Below are 24,505 nucleotides of genomic sequence, written 5' to 3' on the forward strand. Positions count from 1 at the left end.
CGCAGAAACGCAGCGTCCGATCGAGTACAGAGAGGTTCCAGGCGTGCGAAACTACGACCGGACGCGTCTGGTGGCAGGCGACCGGACGCTGGCAGCGTCCGATCGGTGGTTCGCGGCTGCAACGGTCGGGACGACCGGACACGTCCGGTCAGGACGATTCAGCGTCCGGTCAGTAGCAGATTTACGGGAGTTTGACCCCAACGGCTACTTTCTCAGTGGGGCTTATAAATACAACCCCCAACCGGCCATTTGAGAAGTGTGGAGCTGAGGAAACATACCAAGGGTGTTGATACACTATTTTAGTGATCTCCACATGCATAGTGCTTAGTGCTTTATTAGGTTATTAGAATAAGTACTTTGCGAAGTGCTTAGGTTAATTAGACCACCGCTTATGCGCTTGCTCTAGGTGTATGCCTAGTGTTTAGTGAGGTTTGCATACCTCTTGCCACCCCGTGCTTGCGAGCACAAGAGTTGTACATCGGAGGGGCTTGAAGTCTTGCGAGATCGCACCAACCGCGTTTGTGGTGCGGCCGCCACCGTGTACCGAAGGGAACAAGGCCCGTGGCGTTTCGGCCGAAAGCTTGATAGTGACAACGGCGGGGAGCATCCGGGAGAGGCTTGCCGGAAGGCACATCGGAGACCCACTTGCATGTGGGGAAGGCCTGAAGCTATCCACGGAGTTACCCGACCGGGAGCTTGGCCCTTGCGAGGGATTCCTTGCGAGGGGCTCCAACGAGGACTAGGGTGAAGCTTGCGCACTTCTCGATACCTCGGTAAAAATACCAGAGTCGGCGACAGAAGTTTGCATATCTCTACTTTGCTCTTTAAGCTTCCGCATTTACATTGATCATATTATTATCATTTGCGGTAGAGATAGCAACACACTAGCAAAACCGTAGTTGCACATCTAGATAGATTATCTTTTGCATAGGTTTTGCTAGAGGTAGAAAAAGAGGCCATAGTTTTGAAGTAGATTTTTTAAGTTGCCTAATTCACCCCCCCCCCCCTCTTAGGCGTCACGGTCCCCTTCAATTGGTATCAGAGCCGGTTGGCTCATTTTGGACCTTTGGCTTAACCGCCGTTGAGCCGACGCTATTTAGAGTGGTTGGGATGGATACCGCTAGGTCTCCGCACTTTGACGGCACTAACTTCCCATACTATAAAGCTAGAATGGCTTGCCACCTTGAGGCGATTGATTTAGGTGTATGGAGAGTCACTCGTGACAGGATGAAACCCATTAAGAGTCCCGAAAAGCCCACAAAGAGTGACGAAAAATAAATGCATTTTAATGCTAGAGCTAAGAATTGCTTGTTTGAATCATTTAGCATGGATGTGTTTAACCAAGTGTTCACCTTAAATACGGCACATGAAATTTGGTTAGAACTCCAAGAGCTCCATGATGGCACAAGTAATGTCCGTGAGCAAAAACATTGTCTAGCTAAGCAAAATTATGATTCCTTTGCTATGAATGATGATGAGCTTGTTCGTGATATGTATTCTCGATTGAATCTAATTATCAATGAGCTCCATTCAATAGGATTATTAAAGCTAGATGATGCAGACATCGTGAGGAAGATCATCTCCGTTCTACCACAAAAGAAATATGCAAGCATCATCACCATCCTTCACAACATGGAGAACTTGAGCACCATGACCCCGGGGATTGTCATTGGCAAGTTAGTGGCATTTGAAATGTCACGTAAGATGGGTCAAAAAGAAACTTCTTCATCAAGCAAAGGCAAAGCTCTCGCTTGTAGCAAGAAAAAAGAAGATGAAGGGCAAGAAAGTTGAGACAAGCTCAAGCTCAAGTTCCTCAAGTAAAGATGAAGAAGAAGATGAGGATGATGATGATGATAATGAAGATTCAAGTGATGATCAATCTTCCTCCTCCACCTCCGATCTTGATGAAAAATCAATCAAAATGGTCAACAAAGTGGAGAAGATGATCCAAAGGCTCAATGTCAAGGGTGTGCCCATCCAAATTCAAGATTTCATTTTCACAAATCAAAGAAAAGAGCAAAGAAAGAGAGGATGCTATGGATGCGGCGAGTTGGGGCACTTTGTGGAAGTTTGTCCAAACAAGCCCACACCCAAGACAAAGAAGAAGACGTACAAGAACAAAGCCCTCACAACAATAAGGTCATGGGATGATTCTTCAAGTGAAGAAGAAAACCATCACAAGAGGCGAGGTCACAAGCACTCATCATCAAGCTCTTCTCGTGTGTGCCTTATGGCACGAGGTAACGAAAGCTCATCCTCTAGTGAGAGTGATAGTGATGATGATTTGCCTTCTTACAATACAATTGTGCAACAAAATCTTAAATATGCTAAAGTTTGCACTAGTCAACAAAAGAAGCTCAAAAATTTAAAAGAAGAGCTAGGTAGTTCACAAGAAGCATACAAAAATTTGCTTGAACAATATGAAAACTTTGCAAATCTCAATGTTGAACTATCTACTAAAATTGAGCAAATTGAGGCTAGTGCAACAACAAGTGCATGCACAATTAATGATAAGCAACTTGAAAAGAAAAATGAAAAATTAAAAGAAAAGTTAGCCAGCTCACAAAATAATTATCAAAGTTTGCTTGCTAAAATGGAAATCATGGGCAAACATTGTGATGAGCTAACTAATAAAGTTGCTAATCTTGAAGCCGTTAGCACAACCCCCACCAAGGCATCCAAAAAGAAAAGTTCTATCTTTAACATGTCTAAAAAGGATGCATCTACTTCTTGCAATGATTTATGTTTAGACTCACCTTTGTGCAACCAAGTTTGTGTTGAGAAAGTTGTTGTAGATACATGCACACAAGAGGTTGCAAAGGAGAATGAGCAACTCAAGCAAGAAGTAGCTCGCCTCACCAAGGACTTGACTCAAGTAAAGGCAAGGCGAAGCAAACCCAACTTCATCAAGATAACACCGTCAAGGGAGTGAAGAAGCTTGATGAAGGACAAACCATGGTTTGTTACGTGTGCCATAAGGAAGGTCACAAGTCCTATGAGTGCAAGGTGAAGAATGGGGGAGGAGCAAAGAAGAAGGAGAAAAAGCAAACAAGCAAGCTCTCCAACACCTACACCAACAAGGTGGACAAAAAGGCCTCCACACCTTATCTCTTGAAGAAGAAGAAAAATGACAAGGTGGTGGCCATCAAGGTGAACAAGCAAGCCAACAATGGGGTCAAACGCTTTTGGGTGCCAAAGGAAATCATTTCAAATATGAAGAGCACCAAGAAGGTTTGGATCCCGAAAGGGAAGTGAGAAGTCCATCGGACTTATGGGGAATTTGGAGACTTGGCAAAGTATGGGTGTATTTCATGGGGTGCATCTTGATGGACATAGTCATTGCCAAGTAGATTAGAGAATACTATGGACCCAAATTCTCCTTCCCATGTTAGGTAACTAGATGTCATTACTTTAAATTAGTATTCATTTCAATTGGTTTTGTCCTTCAATTGATATACTCTTAAAGCGTCTAGTTATCTTTCATGCCTATGTTTGCTTTTACTTGCTTAAATCTTTTGTCATGCATTCAATAGGTACATCATATGGTAGGCTTGCTCCGTTTCATTATCAACCCTTGAAGCAAACCTACATGGTTTAAAAATTGTTTAGAAGCACGGCACATAGCTTGTTTTACAATTATTTATCTAATATGTGCCAAAGTCCAAATTATAGATAATCTCTCCCAAATATCATCTTTCAAGTGGTATTTTTGATACTTAAATCAATGTGCACAAATGTTAAAAGTATTCAACACTTGTGTGCACAAATTTAGGGGGAGTTTATTCTACAAGTTGGATGCTTTGAGACTAACACTTGTTCAAATGGTTTTAATTTTTCAAACCTATCACTTGTGTAATAGTCTCATTGTAAGGAAATTGGAGTCCCCGGAGTTAAGCATCATTCTTCAATTGGCATCATCATGTTGATCACTTTTCTTTTTTATATGCTTTATCCATGCGTTATATAGATAATAGATTAAACTCTCTTATACAATAAATTGCTAATTATGCATATGCTTTGCTTTCTACCATATGCATGCATATATTTAGGGGAGCTTAGTCTATATAATGTGAGAGTCAAATTTTTGTGATCCATTTCACTCTTTATACAAAGGATCACAAAATTTGACCCTCCCTTGTGCTACTAATGTCTTCCTTTTCGGTGTTTGATGCCAAAGGGGGAGAATTTGAAGGACCAAAGGCAAGCATCAAGTTGATGTCTACAAGTGGTAATGGTCCGAGAAAGGGAGGAAAGTGAATTATGGATTAGTCTCAGTAATGGGAGAATTTTTTTTAGAAAGCTAGGCTTTAATCCATAATATCATATGGGGACATTTGCAAGGGCAAGACATGCTTTTAAGTAAAGTTTTAATTGGTATCTGTCAATTAGTATCATATAACCTTGCCCTTTGCATTGCAACCTAGCAAGTAGGTAGTTTTTAACTTCCAAATTCTAATTATTTGCTTGCTTTGGTCGTGTTGGCATCAATCACCAAAAAGGGGGAGATTGTAAGGAAAATGGACACTTGGCCCATTTACTTTGGATTTTGGTGTTTGATGACCAACACAACCAAATTGGACTAATGAATTTGCAAGTGTTTATTTTATAGTTCAATAGGGTGCAAGACGTGACTTGGACGAAGGCGACGTGGTGATCCGATGATCAACACTTTAAGAAAGACCTTAGAAGCACAAGAGAAGACCCAAGATATCAAGCAAAATGCAAGCATGAAGATAGGAACCAAGCCGTACGCAAGATCGCGAAGAAACGAGCTCGCAGAGGTGACCGGACGTTGGACCGGACGCTGGAAGCACGACCGGACGCTGGACCGGTGGCTCGGCAGACAGGCGACCGGACGCGAGGATCGGACGCTGGTGGCAACCGACCGGACGCAGAAACGCAGCGTCCGATCGAGTACAGAGAGGTTCCAGGCGTGCGAAACTGCGACTGGACGCGTCTGGTGGCAGGCGACCGGACGCTAGCAGCGTCCGATCGGTGGTTCGCGGCTGCAACGGTCGGGACGACCGGACGCGTCCGGTCAGGACGATTCAGCGTCCGGTCAGTAGCAGATTTACGGGAGTTCGACCCCAACGGCTACTTTCTCAGTGGGGCTTATAAATACAACCCCCAACCGGCCATTTGAGAAGTGTGGAGCTGAGAAAACATACCAAGGGTGTTGATACACTATTTTAGTGATCTACACATGCATAGTGCTTAGTGCTTTATTAGGTGATTAGAATAAGTACTTTGCGAAGTGCTTAGGTTGATTAGACCACCGCTTATGCGCTTGCTCTAGGTGTATGCCTAGTGTTTAGTGAGGTTTGCATACCTCTTGCCATCCCGTGCTTGCAAGCACAAGAGTTGTACATCGGAGGGGCTTGAAGTCTTGCGAGATCGCACCAACCGCGTTTGTAGTGCGGTCGCCACCGTGTACCGAAGGGAACAAGGCCCGCGGCGTTTCGGCCGAAAGCTTGATAGTGACGACGGCGGGGAGCATCCGGGAGAGGCTTGCCGGAAGGCATATCGGAGACCCACTTGCGTGTGGGGAAGGCCCGAAGCTATCCACGGAGTTACCCGACCGGGAGCTTGGCCCTTGCGAGGGGCTCCAACAAGGACTAGGGGGAAGCCTACGCGCTTCTCGATACCTCGGTAAAAATACCGGAGTCAGCGACGGGAGTTTGCATATCTCTACTTTGCTCTTTAAGCTTCCGCATTTACATTGATCATATTATTATCATTTACGGTAGAGATAGCAATACACTAGCAAAACCGTAGTGGCACATCTAGATAGATTATCTTTTACATAGGTTTTGCTAGAGGTAGAAAAAAAGACCATAGTTTTGAAGTAGATTTTTTAAGTTACCTAATTCAATCCCTCTCTTAACGTCATGGTCCCTTCAGCGCAATCTGACGACAGGGACCATCATCGGCAAACTAGCTTTGCATTTGCCATCATATAGCAGTTACGTTGCTTTGACCGTTATAGGTCTTATAGGAGAAGAAAGTTTAGTAATATATAACAAAACCGGCCGTTGGCAGGTATACATCCTCCGTGCTAGTACGTATTACCTCCCTCCCAAATTATAAGATGTTTGACCTTAAGTTTGATCATTTGTCTTATTCAAAAAATTTATGCAAACGTGGTAAAATTTAAGTAATTGTCGAAGAACTTTTATTAATAAAGCAAGCCACGACAAAAAAATTTGCACAAAATTTTGAATAAGACGAGTGGTGTGTAAAAAAATCAAACGTCTTGTAATTTTGGATGGAGGGGTACCTAGCTAGTTAGCCGTGTGTGGCTGCAGCTAGCTCGCCGTACGTAGACCGGATCGGAGCAGGAGGTAGAGTCGTTAGGTTATCTCCTTTTGTGCGTCGGCGAAAGTACGTACCCTAAACCGGCCGGGAGCGGTAGGCCGTGCGCGTGGGGCCGTCCGGTCGCCGTCCCGGCCGGGTACAGTGCAACCACCCCTCACATGGCCAAGACTCCTCTCTGACGCTGCTGCCTGCAATGCATGCTGTGTACGTTGTACGTATTAGCTAGCGTGTAGGACGAGTAGCTGCTAGCTCCTCTACGTAGATGCATGGCCAAGGTAATTATTCAGATATAATATATCTAAGCAGAGCTAGAACCCCGTAATTAATTAAGCAATTGAAGATGCTGATTCACGTTCAAAATAGTCTGATCTTGCTTCCTAGGCCTCCTTTTGTCTAATTAAAATCATAGTTTTTTAGACTAAACACCACATATGTTACAGGGGCTACATGGACTCGCCCCAGGCTACAGCCCGGGCAGCCTGGGCCCTGGATCCGCCCCTGGTCAGCGGTGTCATCTAGGTCTCTGAACTTCTAAAGTGATATTTGTGGGTCTCTAAACTTGGCAGACGGTGTCATCCAGGTCCCTAAACTTTTAAGGTGATCACCGCAGGTCCCTGAACTTAGCTGACGGTGTCATCCCGGTCCACAAACTTTTAAGGTGATCACCACATGTCCATAAACTTAGCAAGTGATGTCATCCCTGTCTAAATGTAATAATATTAAAAGTTACCTATAGTATTAAAAGTTTTTCTATTAAAAGTTACTTCTAATTATAGTATTATTTTTAAAGTTTTAATAATAACAGTATTATAGAAGTATTTTTTCTCTATTATTGATACTATAACATTATTATTAAAACTTTTGACACTATAATACTATTATTAAAAGTTCTAATACTATAACACTACTAGTATTACAGTATTAATAATAGAGAAAAGTTACTTCTATAGTACTACTATTAAAACTTTTAAAATACTACTAAAATTAGAAGTAACTTTTAATAGAGAAAACTTTTAATACTATAGGAACTTTAATATTATTTTAATACTATTAATGATACATGAATACTAAATTAATTTTAGTATTTTCTATTTTAGTTTAAACCTAATATATTTGTTGTTGTAAATTATTTTAATACTTTAATTTATTTTTTGCTGATAATTTATATTTTCATGATAAATATTATATAAATAATGATTAATTAATTGACACATGTTGGATCCATGGCTAACGTATCGTCAGCGTGCCATGCCAGCTTATAGAGTAGGTTAGACCACATTAGGACAGGGATGATGCCGCTTGCCAAGTTTAGGAACCTGCGGTGATCACCATGAAAATTCAGGGACTGAGATGACAACGCCAGCTAAGTTTAGGGACCTACGATGATTACCCTAGAAGTTCAGGGATCTAGATGACACCGTCTGCCAAGTTTAGGAAAAGTTTAAGAACCCATAGATATCATTTTAGAAGTTTAAGGAGCTAGCCACCGTTTTTTATATTATTATTATTTTCCAGAAAGGTTGAGCTCTACTAATCAGGAAGAGTGTCATCTATAGGGCCCTGTTTGGATCCCTCTAGTTGTTGCCAGTTTTTAAGAATCTGGCTTTTAGAAATTGGGTGGGATCTAAACACCCTAGTTTTTGCTGCAAGTTTTTGTTGAATTCTTAAAAACTAGGAAGCTGTTGATACCTAGCTTTTACTAGTTTTTTTTTCCTATAGAGCAATAAATGACTTCAGATTCTTAAAAACTTGGGAATCCAAACACCCCACCAGTTTTTGCTCAGAATCTAGCTTTTAGAAACTAAAGACAAAAAACTGGTTTTTAAGAATCTGAAACTGATCCAAATAGACCCTATATCACTTACCACTAAATTTGTAGCAAAGTCAGACGACAAAACTTTATGGGAATATTGTGTTCTTGCCCCTACTTTGATGTTCAATTGTGATTTTACCCTTGTTTTTGTCATCGTTGTGATTTTACCCCTGCTTTGTAACTACTAAGGCTCAATTTACGCTTACTTTTAACTCTGTTAGTTGTATCTGGAATAAAAAAATTTAAAAACAACAAAACCCTTCACAGTAAAACCAAAAGACAACAATACCCCTTATCCACTCATACCATGCTCAATCCCCCATCCTCTACCGTATCCTCTCTATCTCTCTCATTCTCCTCACGTCAATCCTCTGAAACCCTAGCAGCGGCGTGGGTGTGGGGTGCGGCTGGGCGGCGTGGGCATAGGGTGCAGCTGGGCGGCTCCTTGCGCCATGCGATGAGGGCACGGGCGTGGCCCCGAGCGGCTAGGCCCCATTCGTCGGGCGGGCAGGCACCCAGGAGTCGGGCGGCCAGGGCCCAACGGCTTAGCGTGTGGTGCGGCTGGGCGACGACGAGGGACGGGCGTGGCCCTGAGCAGCCAGGCCCCGTTTGTTGGGCGGTCAGGCGGGTGAAAGGTCCTAATGGTTAGAGGGGGGTGAATAGCCAATAAAATTTCTACAACAACACTTAGCAAACCGGTTAGATAAATATGAGACAAAGCGAGTGTTGCACTAGCCTACTAAAAATACAAGCCACCTACCATAATTCTAGTTTATATAGTCTCTATCCACACAATGGTTATGTTACTACACTAAGTTAGTGTGCTCTCAAAGGCTAACTAAAGAGCCACACTAACCAAACTAACAAGCTCTCACGACTAGCTACACTAAAGAGCTTGACGATTAGTTTGCAGTAATGTAAAGAGAGAGAGCAAGATGGTTATACCGCCGAGTCAAGGAATGAACCAATCAATCACAAAAATGAATACCAATGAAGACCAATCATCTTGGAATCAAATGATGACACAATATTTTTTTACCGGGGTTCACTTGCTTACCGGCAAGCTAGTCCTCGTTGTGGCAATTCACTCACTTGAAGGTTCACGCGCTAATTGGCATCACACGCCAAACCCTCAATAGAGTGCCGCACAACCAACACAAGATGAGGATCACAAGCCATGAGCAATTTACTAGAGTACCTTTTGGCTCTCCGCCGGAGAAAGATCAAGAACCCCTCACAATCACCACGATCGGAGCCGGAGACAATCACCAACCTCCACTCGACGATCCTCGTTGCTTCAAGCCGTCTAGGTGGCGGCAACCACCAAGAGTGACAAGCAAATCCCGTAGCGAAACACGAACACCAAGTGCCTCTAGATGCAAACACTCAAGCAATGCACTTGGATTCTCTCCCAATCTCACAAAGATGTTGAATCTATGATGGAGATGAGTGGGAGGGCTTTGGCTAAGCTCACAACGTTGCTATATCAATGCAAATGACCAAGAGAGTGAGCTTGAGCCGGCCATGGGGCTTAAATAGAAGCCTCCCCATGAAATAGAGCCGTTGGCTCTCTGTTCTCTGAAAAGTCAGGGCGACCGGACGCGCCGGTCAGATTGACCGGACGTAGGACCCCAGCGTCCAATTGTGCGATGCACGCCACGTGTCCCCTGCTTTAAACGTTGATCGCCCGATCTCAACGGTCATCAGTACATTTAAAGTTGTGATCGGACGCGCACAGTGCCACAACCGGACGCAAGACCCCAGCGTTCGGTCACTTCTAGTAAGGTTCCAAATGCGACTAGATGCATCAATTTGATCATGACCGGATGCAGGACCCTAGCATCTGGTCATTTCTAGTAAGCCACCACTCGTGACCGGACGCATCCGATCATGCTCGACAGGACTCACCTAGCGTCCGGTCACTCACTGTCTCCTCTGTGCGCTGCCACGTCAGCAGGACCGGACGTACTTAGCCAGCGTCCGGTCACTCTGTGAAATCCTATCTTTTCTGTACAGGACGCCGGTGGCACCATCGGACTGTCCGAACTCTATGGGCAGACACTCCGCCGGTGAAGTTTCTTACCCTTGCTCAAATATGCCAACCACCAAGTGTATCACCTTGTGCACATGTGTGTTGGCATATTTTCACAAACATTTTCAAGGGTGTTAGCACTCCACTAGATCCTAAATGCATATGCAATGAGTTAGAGCATCTAGTGGCACTTTGATAACCGTATTTTGATACGAGTTTCACCCCTCTTAATAGTATGGCTATCGAACCTAAATGTGATCGCACTCGCTAAGTGTCTTGATCACCGAAACAAAATGACTCCTACTATTTATACCTTTTCCTTGAGCCTTTTGTTTCTCTTTCTCCTTTTCCAAGTCTAAGCACTTGATCATCACCATGGCATCACCATCATCATGTCATGATCTTTATTTGCTTCACCACTTGGAATGTGCTACCTATCTCATAATCACTTTGATAAACTAGGTTAGCACTTAGGGTTTCATCAATTCACTAAAACCAAACTAGAGCTTTCAGCGGGGCTTCTTCAGCGGCGCGAGGGCCAGCATCTTCGACACCATCAACGATGCCATCCGAGTACCCACCGCCCTCCATGCGCACCGCGACGCCATCGCCGAGCGCCTCTACACCGCACTCATCGCCCTACCCGCGCCAGAGGCGTCAGGGCACCCCACCCGTGGCCGGCCGCCGCTCCTCCTCCCCGAAGGCGCGGGCAGCGTGCCCAGCCTCTGTAGCTTCAACCGCGCCGAGGTCGTCAACAACGGCGACGGCGGCGCCGCGCCAAGGAACAAGAGCGATGACGACGTCATCGCCGAGGCATTCCGTGTCAAGGCGGCTCTTTCCCATGCTCAAGAGAAGGTTCCTCCATTGCTTCGTTGTTTGTTGATTCTGTTCCTGATTTGCTGATGTTGGCATTAATCCCTTCTGATCAACCCTGTTTGTTGATTTTGTTTCTTTGCTGATGTTGGCATTAATTCCTTCTGATCGACTTTGCTGTGTGTTCAACTTTCTTGCAGTCAGAGGCCGAGCTGCTCGAGCTTCTCGGGTGGCTGGGGCAGCTGGAATTCACGGTGGACGCTATCAGGGTGAGCCGTGATGAAAGTGAAACTGCCGCTGCTGCATGTGCTTGATGAACTCTTCTTTGTGCCTTTGTTCATATCTCTCGAATCACTTATATAGGCTACTGAGATTGGAATGGCTGTGAAACCGCTGCGAAAGCATGGCTCGAGGTAGATTCGGCAACTCGTCCGATCGCTTATTGAGTAAGCTGCTTGTGCTTTTCCTTGCCCAGAAATGTCTAGTTCTTTATATTACTTGGCCATCATTTTAGACACTAGTTTGGTCTTATGCAGCTTTCTCAGATTTACATGTTTGATTGATGTTATGCTTGATCTGAATTTTTAGAGGTTGGAAGGCTACTGTTAATGAGTGGGTGAACAATGGAGATCCCATTGTAGGTAAGGAATACAAAAGTCAATGTAGCTGAAATAATTCACAGATCATACACCACAATCAGTGGATGCTTCTTGCCTGGAACAGGAGCAGTGACCCCGGCGAGATGGATTTATGCGACGTTGGTGAAGAGATTAGGTAAGATTTGGAGCTCCTCGGATTTGGTCCGTAGAAAAATTAGTATCAATCTGTAGGAAGAATGAGTTTCTGTCTGTAGAGCGATTTAGCTAACTGTATATTCGGTGATGTGATTTGTAGGCCAAATTACATGGATATGAGCCTTGTTGTTAGAGTTATGTCATTTTTCAGTTTGCCAGATGGGGGACCAAAATCATGGCGACAGGGGTAGAACCTTGCCTACTCAAGTTGTTGACATGCATAGCTTTGACCTGCTGCAGCTAGTTAATTTCATAGCTGAGCACTACATGTGGGCTGGAACAAAAGGAACAAAAGGAACAGAAGGGGCTGGAACAGAAGGAAGAGGAAGGGGAGGGAGGTTGGCTGCATTGTTAGGAATAGATGCATAAATGTGATGTATGACAATAAATATTTAATATCTCATTATTAGCTACCGCTTTTGTTGGACTTGTATGTTAGATAAGGCTTGGTGCTGTATGGATACTTTTGCTACACTTTCACTTGATGTGATATTATATATCTATATTTGCATGCTGTGTGGAATCATATGTAACAAGTTGTGCAATGATGCTCCCATTTTTTTTAAAAAAACAGAGGTAAAATCACAATGTATTCAGTTAAGTAGGGGCAATTTCGCATGAGCAAACTTGTCCTTACTGAGCCCATTTAACACCATTATCTGCTGTTCACGGAATAGGGGTAAACTTAAGCTTCGTTTTCAAAAAAACATGGGTAAAATCACAACGATGACAAAAACAAGGGTAAAATCACAACGATGACAAAAGCAAGGGTAAAATCACAACTGAACGTCAAAGTAGGGGCAAGAACGCAATAACCCCAAACTTTATAAGCATGCTTTAGTTGCTAGAAAATCAGCAACGCTATTCTGATCTCATTATGTAAACAAACCCCGTAAATCTCATCGGCGAGAGCGCTCTTGATTCCTTTATTACCTGTAGGACTAGGCGTCTAGGCGGGATCTTTTGTCAGTCCCCAAATTCAAAGCCTGACAAGATATAACAGTCAGTTTCCACGGTGATTGGTTGAGAACCATTGCATAGCTGGAAGGAGAGCCTCTCTATACCTATACGCAAGCAGCAATATAATTCAGTCCCTTCTGCGTCAAAACACTAAGCGCGTGTTCCCACCCTAAATTTTTAAAAAATGCTATAGTACCAATCACATCGAATCTTGCGATACGTGCATGGAGCATTAAATGTAGACGAAAAAAAACTAATTGCACAGTTTGGTTGGAAATTGTGAGACGAACGTTTTGAGCCTAATTAGTCCACGATTGAACACTATTTGTCAAATAAAAACGAAAGTGCTACAGTGACCCAAATTCCAAAATTTGGGCAACTAAACACGCGCTAAAATTGAACTCATGCCAGCCACTAGCACATTTTCTTTTTCATCCCTTGCTATTATATCCAAAGACAGTTATTTTTGATTAATTGTACTACTAAATTTATCTATGAATTTTTAGTACTTATATATATAATATAAGATTAATTATAGGTCTAGGTTGGTCGTGCTGGAGCCTCTCTATACCTATACGCGCGCAAGCAGCAATTCAGTCCCCTCTAATAATTAGCATGATATAGCTTCACCTTCCTGCTCTCGGAATATCTTCCATCAGTTGTTCATTAGCTAATGTATATGCACCACCGACAATCTCTGATCTCACCGGATTATATTAGTCACAACTCGAAATGCATTGAATCCAGTATATATACGTTCTGTCGACTAGTTGCATGCTCCAAATTTTAGCTACTCCTTATTTATTCATTGATTAGTAGCATGCGAGACATGCCTGTGTAGCCCCGTTCGCTGGTCTGAAACTTGGCTGAAACTGACTGAAAAATACTGTTCCGGCTGAATTATTGTAAGAGAAAAACACTGTTCCGACTAAAAAAAAGAAGCCAAACAAATCGAATATGGGGTAAGCCGAACAAGACTATGTCCTCATGCCTATATATACTTATGGAGTCATGCTACAAGCGTCTACGTCTATACTGTCTTCTCTAGGAAAATCCGCACTATACCTTACCATTTGCCAACCCATGCATGCAAGTCGTGAATGGGCCAAAATGGTCCAGAAAGGAAAAGGGGCCCTCTCTCTTCTCTTGATTTCTTGAGTTAGCCTTTTTCTTTTTCTTTTTCTTTTTCTTTTTTTGAGGGGAAACTTCTTGCGTTAGCTGATTCTGCTATATGGTCTGTTAAATGGGCTGGTTGAGCTGATTCTGCAGCCGATGGGGCTGCAAATATCCAGGCGGGCCGAGCCCATTAAATTTTGAATAACACTGAATGATGAAGATCAACTGTATTTTATACCATCCTATATACTCATTATCCAAATTTTTGAATTAACTGCGACATCACTTACAAGCCATTTATATATGTATTATTTCTTTATTTACGTAGCTTGTATGCTAGTAACATCCTGCAAAATTGCGTTACAGGTATTTGCAGTAGCTCCGCTCGATCGTTTCAATATAAGAACGGGGGCATCACCGTCCTCGTCAAGTACAACGGAATGAATCATCATTAGGAAAGAAGAAATATGTGCAATGAAATGAAGCATTTCTATCATCCTACGCCTTGATTTGGAGCTAATGTGAGAACCAAGAAGTATGAGTGATTATCAAGTACTAAATTTGCTTTCACATACAGTGCTAGATACTAGCTAAGCTAGAAGCCAGGAAAAGCCACTTGTCTACTGGCTTCGTATATATTGAAATTTAATGTTTCTATATAAGAGCCTGTTTGGCACGGCTCCTCCTGAGCGGCTCCTCCGGAGGAGCCGGAGCCGTTTTGGAGGAGCCACAAATTGTGGCTCCTCCAAAACGGCTCCGGCTCCTCTGTTTTTTACTGAAAAACGGCTCCTCCAAGATAACGTTTGGCAGGGCTCCTCTGGAGGAGCCGGAGCCAGAGCCGGAGAGGAGCCCTGCCAAACAGGTCCTAAATCGCTCTGATGGAGAACGCAAAACAGTCAACCTTTGCAGACACGATCGTGTGCGGGTCAAGGCCGCCTGATTGTGAATTTGTGAGTGTGTTCGGTCGAGGTCTTTGAGGTATGTGTGTGTGTGTCTATATATATATATATATATATATATATATATATATATATATATATATATATATATATATATATATATATATATATATATATACACTATAAATTTGAGGGTGTCCCATCGCGATTGCTGTTCATCCGGCGCGCCCACAGACTCAGTCCCTGTAGATGAACAGTAACTGATTATGATGAGCAGTACCTGACCCGCTAAGGAACAGTACCACCGTTTTTCCCTTCCTATAGGCGTTCACTGTTTTCCGCGCGAGGTTATATATATATATATATATATATATATATATATATATATATATATATATATATACACAGTCCCGTTTGAATTAAGTCCATAGTAACCCATGTATATGCATGCTGATGTGAGTTTGTGAGGGCCGTGTTTAATCTCAACCTTGGTTCTCGATGGTACCACCATCTCGGTGCTAACCATTTTTTTACGTGAAGCAAGGCTAAAAGCGTAAGTAAATTGAGTGTGCGGCTCACTCGGCGCGCAGAGTTAGAGAAGGCTGCACTGTCAGAGAGAATATAGGTTTGCCTTTTAATCTTTAGAAGATTTTGGTGACCCCTAAAATAAAATTGTTCAGGATCCCATATCAGCGTCTGGTACGTTGCTTCGCTTGCATCCCCCGTACTGTTTATATGCATCAAATCTTCAAACGGAACAGTACGTACTAATGGGAATAATACCACAGTGGTACAACTTCCCAGTGGGACGGATGGCTACAGAAGATGTCAACGGGCAGCTAGTCATAATTGGCGAGAGAAGAGAGGGATGGTCGATCTGGTCCCCGAGCGAGAGGCCTGGGACGCCCACTGCCCACATGGACCACGTAATAAGATCCATTGATCCGTGATATTTCAGGACGTGGGCTTTGTTTAGATACCCTCAAAATTCCAAGTTTTTTCACTCTCTCCGTCACATCAATTTTTAGCCGTTTGCATGGAGCATTAAATGTAGGTAAAAAAATAACTAATTGTACAGTTTAGTTGGAAATCACGAGATGAATCTTTTGAGCTTAGTTGGTCCACGATTGGACAATATTTACCAAATAAGACGAAAGTGCTACTATTCATCGAGTTGAAATTTTTTTCAATCTAAACAAGGCCGTGACGAGAGTTTCAAAAGCTTTGAGAAGAACCAACCAGTTTGGACTTTGGGCCCCAAATAAATCACACTGATGGAATGACACCTGATGGAAATATTGCAAACTTTGACGATCAGAAATATTATTGGAGTGGGAATAAATCACAATAAATACTGTAAGTCTAGTAACAACTCCGATGCATGCATATTTCTCTTCGTCGTTGCTGCCATACTTTCTCCTACTAGCCTTAACTTGTCCGGTGATACTAATCACTGGCAGGGGGTCATTTTGGCTCTTGTGCTAGGGTCAAATAGTAATTAGGATAGAGGCATAGAGGGGTTGTATAACTTCACCTCATGTTTAGCTAGCTAGTGAGACGTTACGAGGAGGAGGAAAGGAAAGGAAACAGCAGCAGGCCGTCGTCTCACAATTGTGCAGGTGCAGGTGTGGCTGCCTGCCTGCCACCTAATTGTCATCACTCCAGGATGGCACGAAACAGAAACATCACTGCAGCCGGGTCTTTCTCTACTGGCATTTCTTTTTCTGGCACGAACATTCTGGCTGGTTGGTTGGCTTATTCGCACTGTTTCGCTACAGTATTTATCTCTCTTGCGCTGGCAGCAGCCACAGCCCGAACGGCTGGCTTACCCAGCAGCCGAACAAGGCCTCGGCTTCCCGCACAACCACTGCACCTGCACGAGGAGAGGAGATGGGCCTGGGCGCCTGGGCCTTCCCTCCCTGGTCGGCTGCTGGTCCCTGCTGTGTTTATTGTGCACAGCAGTAGGGTAGTACTACAGCACAGTATGACTTGGGCTCTGGTCAGAGCCCGGATTCAATGCCGGGACCGGACGTGTCCGAGTCCGACCCACCAAATGGCTGGTCGCGCGCGACGAGAGCGGAGCCCATTAATTGCAGGCCTTCCAGCCTTCAATGGACAATGACTTGATTGCTTTTCTTTTTCTTTTCTTTTTTTCTTTTAATTAGCGGATGACTTGCCGCCTTTTGGTTGGGCCGTGGATTGTCGTAAACGATCGTAAATTTTCAGCCGGAACAGTATTTTTCTCTCACACAAACCAGCCAGCAGTACTTCTTCACGAACCAGCAACGATACGAACCAGCCAACCGAGCAGGCTGTCTGAAATGCCGCCGCTTCGTGTTGAAATGCTAAATCTCAATGGAGTATGTATATGTGCAAGAAGAAAGCTGAGGCCGGGTGCGGTCAAACTCGCGCGGTCGTCAGATAGGAGTGGTATCCTCTTGGCTCTTGGAGCCATTGGATGCGATGCTCCTGCCGCCACTGCTAGGGAGGGCTCGGCTGTGCTGTGTGGTGAGTAACGACTGTGGCTGTGCGCTGACAGGTCAATTTCGCAGAGATGCATGCATGTCTTTCGCAGCATCCCGACGATGAGAAAGGAAAAAGCCAAAGTGCACGGCGGTCTCGGTCTCGGTCTCGGTCTCGGTCTCGGTCTCGGCAGAGCAAAGAAGCCAAGACTGGACGAGGAGGAAGAAAAGAACCATGCTTGCATTGCATATTTGCATGCCGCGTATGTACCCGGACCAGTCCAGACCGTACCCCAGGAGAAAAGCTCGGCGGGAGACCGGTCGGCCGGCATCATGAACCATGCATCATGGATGGTTGGTTCTCGCCGCGTACGGCGAATCTGGAAAGAACCGCCATCGAACCGACCAGATCGAGGTGGTGTCACTGCATGCCTTTGATTAGGATCTTGCTGCCAGCAGCTTGGAGCCCGTAGGAGTAGGCAAACACCCAGCCCTACGTGGCCAGATCGGCGCTGACCGATTCCCCGTGCATGTGCAGGTGGTGTGAGGATCGGATCAGACGGCCGGGCATATCCATCCATCTGTTGTCACGTGCTTTCGGCACCAAAGAAAGCTCCAGTCCAAGCTTATTATGCCTATATACAGTACGATCGGAATGGAAGGCAAAAGGCAGCCGAGACTGATCCAGAGACGACGACCAAAACTAATGCGACAAGGCACGAGATCAAAGGCCGCCCGCGTGGCCGCGTGGCTTCATCGATTTCCGGGGGACCGATTTTTTTTTTTTTTTTGCTTTTTTGACTTTTTAAAAAAAGATTTTCACAAATATGTCTCCGGTGGTATTCTTTCAAAAAAAAAAAAATAGATCTTGACCTCGACGCCGTGATAATTGGCGCCGAGCTTACACGTCTCGGCGTCAATTGCTTTGGCGCCGAGGTCCAGGGTCGTTTTCTGGATATCGCTAACGTGGCTACCTGCGTGGCGCGGATGTGTCATGAGTTCGGCGCCGTAGATCTTAGCGCCAAACTCGGCGCCGAGCTATGGAAATTGACAAATTTAATTTTTTTCCCAAGACTTGGATATTGAGAAATGTGGTTAGCTCTAGAGTTTTTACAGCGACTTACTGTTTGATCACTTAAAACAATCTAGAAATACTTAAGATAAAAAATTTGTGATCTACCAAATGTACAGCACGTCCGGACGACACAGTGCAGATCTCGGCTCCTACAGCACGGCCGGGCGATGTAGAGCTCGGCTCCATCCGTCTGCTGCATTGCTAACCGGAATAGTAGTACGTACTATGTGCATGTGCAAGCATGCAAGCATGGACGCAACACACCTCACTTGTAAGCACGTTTGACCTGTAAGCACATGAAAATATGGCTAAGTCTAGAATTTATGATCGTGGCTAAGTCTGATTTTTTAGAGGCTCTATTCGCTTATGCTGAAATTTGGCTTATGCTGATGCTTACGTTCATTTGTTGTGAGAGAAAAATACTGTTCATTCGCTGAAAAGTACTGCTGAAGTAGTTCAAGCGAACCGTGGCTAAGTCCAAACTTGACGAGACTTGTTTTGTTGTCATCTCCTCAAAGAGTATTCAAACTCGTAGTAAGGTATCAAACTGAGTTGCAATACAAATTTAGAAGATAAAATATCGCAAACATGTCAATTCACTGTCGACGATCAAGGGATTAGAAAGATTTGGAGGGGCCAAAATAGCACTGTATTCAAACTTATGGTCACTATTCGGTCATGTTAAAGACTGATTTAGGTTTAGGTCCAAAAGAAAAGTTTGTTGTACTCAACTCAAACTACAACTTCTATTAAAGGTTAAACTCCATATCTAGAAAAGAAACTATAGTACCCTGGTCAAAATAGCATCGTGGAAAAAAGGAGTTAACTATTGATCCAACACTTAGAAGCATTTTTAGGCTAGTTCATGAACGTAAACCCCTGATCATTTTTTGTAATTATAGATTATCTTAAGATCTACGGCGCCTAGCTCATGCCACATCCGCATCACGCAGGCAGCCACGTTAACGACACCTAGAAAATGACCATGAACCTCGGCACCAAAGCAATTGACGCCGAGACGTACAACCTCACCTATTGTCATGGCGCCGAGATCAGAGTTTATTTTTTAAAAGGATACCACCAGGACGTATTTGTGAATATCTTTTAAAAAAAAGCTAAAAAAAAAGTCGGTCCGTGGGACGGAGCCGGACAGACAGATCAGCGCACACGCCCGTTGATTTCCTGCCGGTGCCGAGCTGCCGCCTGCCGGCCGGCCGGGAATCTCCGCGCTGCCTGCCAACCCATCCCCGCCCGGCGTAACATGCATGCGCGCCGCGCCAGCACCAGATCACAATCGTCGGCATGATAGCGTGAGTTACAACATGCCCTCCACGAAATCTCGTCTCTCGATCACCGGATGCTCAAAAACAAATGCAATACCGCAGTTACAACATACATATGAATTCCACACGTACGCCTGATGCAGCGACGACCTCTCCGATCCCTCGTGTGTGTGTGGAGAAACAAATGTATTAGGATTTAGGCACCGTCTTTAAAATTTGACTTTAACTGGGCTTGTTCGTTTGTCTGAATTCTGGAAGAATTTGGATGGTTTGGAGGAACGCTGGAGGAATTTGTGAGAGAAAAACACTATTCCGGAGGAAAAAATAAGCGGATTAAGCCGGATTTAAGGGCACGCGAACAGGGCCACTAACCCACTACTAGTGAAGAGGGCGCACACTTTCGGACTAAGTGATTTCAAATGAAAAAACATGTCAACTACAAATGTGTAGATTGCCTTGAGAACTACTTAAGTGTGGTCTACATCATGTCAACATAGAAAATTCAATTTTGAACTTCACAATATGAGAACTCGAAACAAAATTTTGATACTGGGAATAATTTTAGATAAAAACTTGTCAATTATAAAATTTTATATCGCTGAGCTCTATAATTTTGATACAAAGCTCGTCTTCATATCCAGGCTCATATGCAAACAGTTATTATTATAAAAAAAAACGGTTCATCTTAAGACGGCGGTCTCTATCCTCTGTTAATCGAGTTCATATGCTCTTAGGATTTTTGGGGGCCACGCCTATAAAAATTTGTCTCTCTTTTTTGCCTCACAATACCAATGTGTTGCATGTTTACCTACTGTTGTTCAGGCGTCATCTATCATCTGGGAGTAGAAATATGATGTTCAGGCGTCATCTATCATCTAGGAGTTGAAATATGATGCCGGTGAAATGGTCAAGGAGCATATGAAGCATATGAAATGGATAGACAAGCAACTAAAGAAGCGCTCCAAGCCATTTAAGTATTTTAATGGCATTAAAATGCACAAACGGCAGCAAACTGCTTAGAGTGGGTTTTTTAAGGTCATCATATGAAGTTCAGAGAAATATCTAATGCCAGGGCAGGCAAAATAAGATTGTGTCCTTGTTTTCTCACTAAAGGACCTCTAACTCTTGGTTTTTTTTGCACAACAAGTGCTATTTCTTTGAGGATGCAAGTTACACATGGAAGTGGACATGACGACCCAAAGCATGCGCATGAGTGGGTGTTCCTCAAGTTCTATGAGACTCACAACCACTTCTACACAAAATCTTTTACGCAGCGTTTCCAAAATAGTCTCGGAGGCGAACGGTCCGGTTGCCCGCCTTGATTATTCGAGGCAGGGCATGCGTGTCACGATCTTTTGCTCGGGCATGCATGATCATATGATCTGGGTGTTTTTTTTCGAATTACACAAGTACAGACGCAGAAACTCAACATGCACGCACACTCACCACTATGGATACACATAGGCAAATCATATCTCTCTGAGCACCTTCGAAAGACTGTGCCGACAGTACAGACGCAGAGACTCAACACGCACGCACACTCACCCCTATGAATACACATACGCAAATCCTACCTCTACAAGCACCTCTGAAAGAATGTGCCGGCCATCTCGAGTTTGATGAAGTCACCACAGATGTCTCGCTGTCGACGGGAACGTCGCCTACCACTACTGAAAGCACAACGCCGTTAAATTCTGAAATAAATCTAGAAAAATACAAACATACGTGTGAAGTCGAGGACTTAAACCCGATTAAACAGACAAGGAACCTAACCAGCTGAGCTAGTTCGCATGGGTGCGTTGTCGCCTCATAGATTGAGACTGAGATAGCTCTGCGCTCTTGAATCTTGACTTTCAGGCTTTTGGATTTCAGAGTTCAGACCTTGCAAGTCTCGTGTTAAGTACTTGGTTTCACACTTAGCAGTAAACATCATTGCGATGGGCAAGTTAACGGAGGTTATTGCTATCCTCATTGAAAATAAGGATGCGTTTCATCGGATGGCTACGGACTCACTCCAGTCTGTTTGGTGTGACTCACACTCACCTCTCGAGTCACACGAAGCTTGACCAAGGCCTTGTTTAGTTCGCGAAAATTTTTGGGAAAGGGTACTGTAGCACTTTCGTTGTTATTTGGCAATTAGTGTCCAATCATAGTCTAATTAGGCTTAAAAGATTCGTCTCGTGAATTTCGTCTAAACTGTGTAATTAGTTTTATTTTTTATTTATATTTAATGCTTCATGCATGCATCCAAAGATTCGATGTGACGGGGAATCTTGAAAATTTTTGCAAAATGGAAGGGAACTAAGTAGGCTGACACGCCATCAAAGAGCAAAATGCAATCTGCATTGGAAAAATTTCCAGTCCTATAATTTCCAGAGGTTCTTGACCTAATACATGCCTTCCAAAAAGGCTCTAAACCATTTTGGTCTGAGTGTGACAAAAAAAAATGGACTAGTTCTTGAAATTTAATTAGTCTGTTAAAATTTGAAACCAACAATTGTTAAGTAAAAAATGTAAAACTCTACTACAAGTTTCTTGCTAACTACTTTATTGATGCAAGTGGATTGCACGTGTTTCCCACTGAATTTGTCTCTGTTTCATGCGGAGCCGTTTGGATGTGAGAATCGGTTCTGATTCTCTTCAGAATCACTAGAAACTATGCTAAGCAGTCAAATACAATATTGTTTCTAGGTACAAACATTTGTAACGATTCTCTCTTTTGACTAGAGATCCTCCTGATTCTGATTCTTGCTTTCCTACCTCCCATTTAATCTAGAAGTACTTGTAGTGATCCTCTTCAAGTGAAGCTAATTAAAATTTGTTGCTTTTGAATTATTCTTCATCCATAAAAAATGTCATTTTTTTTGTAAAACTTAGATATTTTAATGATTTTTTTTCATGCAAAACAATGGTTTTCACCACTCTTCAATAACCAAGATCCGCCCAACTAGTCAAACAATTTGATAAAGCAATTCTGATTCACCATAAGAAACATTTCTGAAAAGAAACTGAACCGAAACGTTTTTAAGGGAATATGGATCACTACCAAACGCGCTAACATATATACCCATTAATAGATTCGAAAGAGTGCAAATTTAATCAGACCGGGCGAATAATTCTCAAATTTATTCAAACGATTTCTGATATGCATTTTAACAATTTGTTTTCATGAAACTTAGTTCAATAATCTGGTGGGGAAAGGATGTCAATAACTTTGTAACACTTATTCATCGCTAGATACTTAATCATTAATAAAGTAGTAAATTTTACAACTTTCCCTTTCTCCTCCCACCCCCATTTTCTCTGTAATGAACGAAGACATGGATGTCAATTGTCATGAACACCAAAATTTGTATTTTGTCCCCTCCATTTCAAGTTATAAGATATTTTGACTTTTGTAGATACATAACTTTTTGCTATGCATTTAAATACACACTATGCTGAGATATATAAAAAAATAATGCATCTAGAAAAGTCAAAAGTCTTATAGTTTAATAAAACGGAAGGAGTACTTTGTTTTAGGCATATATATGCGAACACTGAGTGTGGACGATTCCACATTCACCCCGTTCGCTGGTCTAAAACTTGGCTGAAACTGGCTAAAAACACAGTTTCGGCTGAATTGTTGTGAGAGAAAAACACTGTTCCGGCTGAAAAAAAACGAATAAGCCGAATATGAGGTAAGCCGAACAGGGCCATTATGGATGCGATTCTATGTTTTGACCAAAATGTTCAATCTTGACGCCCCATCATTGTCTCACATACCTGTTGGGATTTGTCTTTTGCCTCTCGCCGTGCGCTAGTTTATTTGCCTTGTTTTACATTTTCCATGTAGTAATTACAAGTTTACTACCGGATCACCACCAACTTTTGTCTGATTTCTGTGTGAACACGAATCAGGTTAGTTGCTTAAACAAGTTGTCTAGTGACTCAGTTGACTTGGGGACAGAACTAAATTGATCGATGATAATGAGTTAATGACGTCGACAACAACGAGGACCGGTACGCGGTAGTAGTAGTGGTGCATTCTTCAAGGTTTACATTTAAAACATGGACTCTGCCCTGTTTTCTTGTTTTGTATTTTTTTCATTAAAAAAATGACCTGGAAGAATTTGCAGCAGAAATATGAAATAAGCATGCAATAAATCTAAATACATAAGGCTTGTCTTGGGCGGTTTATGTCCTAACTAGCCCAACAAAACTTTGGCCATGAACAAATCTTTGGAAAGATAATGACGCTTGGTTTATAGACATGCCAACTAATTACAACACAGGGAAAAATGTGCGGGGAATGTAGACGTGGTTAAGTCCGGTAGAGTTGAGAGCGACACCAGATCAACGTGATCTTGTTCCGTACATAAAAATCATAAGAAATAAAAACAGTCCAAAAGGGTCACAAATCCAACACAAGCTTGATTGATAGTATGCAATAACGTTTTCTTAATAATAAGTGGTATAAAAGACTGTAAAGTCCAATACAATAAATGGGAATCTGACATGTGATGGCGTACGAAGGAGGCGAAGTCACGCTGAATTGTAGTACAGATGCCTGATCAATCATCAGAATTTCGCCCGCTATCTAGTGGCGCTGCCAAATTTCTCCCGACACACGCCTAACATTGGCCAAATAAAAAAAAATCCTGCCAATATATTTTTAAATTTGGCTTGGCACGTCTTGGCTTGGCACGTCAGCAATCCAAATTAAGCTGCCCAACAAAAGGTTATTTGAACATTTTCAAGTTATATTGTCAAAAGGGGTTTCATTACAACCAAGACGATGTATGTACACACACTTGCACAAGTAGGGGTAGTAGATAAGATAGATCATGGGCTTGTACGAAGAAGATTTTATAGCAGAGGCTTGACTTTAAGGACTCCTGGTACGCAGGTTAGCTTGCTAGCTTAGGTAGCGTTTAGTTCCTAAAATTTTGTAAAATTTTTCA

At 43.1% G+C, this 24,505-nt stretch overlaps 1 pseudogene; it reads left to right on the forward strand.

Moving 5' to 3' along the window:
* LOC136465135 (probable mediator of RNA polymerase II transcription subunit 26b) overlaps positions 1-11,705 on the forward strand; it is a 55,434-nt pseudogene extending 43,729 nt beyond the window's left edge.
* Positions 11,706-24,505: the final 12,800 nt, after the last annotated feature.

Source organism: Miscanthus floridulus, chromosome 1 (genome assembly GCF_019320115.1).
Source record: "Miscanthus floridulus cultivar M001 chromosome 1, ASM1932011v1, whole genome shotgun sequence".
Taxonomy (NCBI): Eukaryota; Viridiplantae; Streptophyta; class Magnoliopsida; order Poales; family Poaceae; genus Miscanthus; species Miscanthus floridulus.